A 672-nucleotide genomic window follows, 5' to 3' on the forward strand; every position below is an offset into this window, starting at 1 on the left:
CGCACCTCCATCCAGGTGCCTCCCGCGCACGTGACACGTGAGCCTACATGCTCGCCCCGCGTGGGCACCCGCGCGAGCGTGCTTCTTCCGGCCAGCCCCGTGGCGCCACGGTGCTGTCCCCGAGCCGGCGGCGAGGAGGGCGGAGGTAGAGGTCACTCACCCGGCTCAGCGGGCGCGGCCCGGCTCCCGGCGCGTTCCTCTCCCTCCCTTCGCACGCGGTCCCTCGCACAGCCCAACTAGGCGCGCGGTAACGGACAGGCTCGCGGGCCAATCGTCGCTCCGCTCGCGACAGACGCTGCACCAATGGTGGTTCGGCTGGGGCCAAGGGACCGCCTCCCGCAAGGGGCTTCTGGGTAATGTAGTACCTGCCAAGAGCTTTGCCCCGGCGAGGCTCAGGGCCTCCTGGAGGACGTAGGCGCGCTGCTCGCGCACGCGCGCGCGCGTCTGGCAAGCCAGTCGGAAGTAGGAGGGGTGCCAAGCCTGGTTGCGATTGTGGAGGACGCAGTTGGCTGTGCCGTGTCTCCGACGTCAGTCTCGGGTGGAGGGAGATTGGGGCGAACTGACCTTGACCTCCGTTCCTCAAAAAATTAAAAATGACTGGAAACGTAGCAAAAATCCGGAAGGCCTGGGGTTTTGAATATGAGAGCGAACCATCCTAGTGGAGAATTTTTG

The 672-nt window shown here is 65.6% G+C and overlaps 1 protein-coding gene across 1 annotated transcript in view; it reads right to left on the minus strand.

Moving 5' to 3' along the window:
• SLC25A19 (solute carrier family 25 member 19) overlaps positions 1-179 on the minus strand; it is a 14,881-nt gene extending 14,702 nt beyond the window's left edge. Inside the window, exon 1 of the mRNA XM_045299729.1 lies at positions 161-179. The gene's annotated coding sequence lies outside the window, so the exon portion shown is untranslated. The remainder of the gene's footprint in view (positions 1-160) is intronic.
• Positions 180-672: the final 493 nt, after the last annotated feature.

The sequence above is a fragment of the Echinops telfairi genome, unplaced genomic scaffold, assembly GCF_000313985.2.
Source record: "Echinops telfairi isolate 266 unplaced genomic scaffold, ASM31398v2 ScPeMD7_7458;HRSCAF=8496, whole genome shotgun sequence".
Lineage (NCBI taxonomy): Eukaryota > Metazoa > Chordata > Mammalia > Afrosoricida > Tenrecidae > Echinops > Echinops telfairi.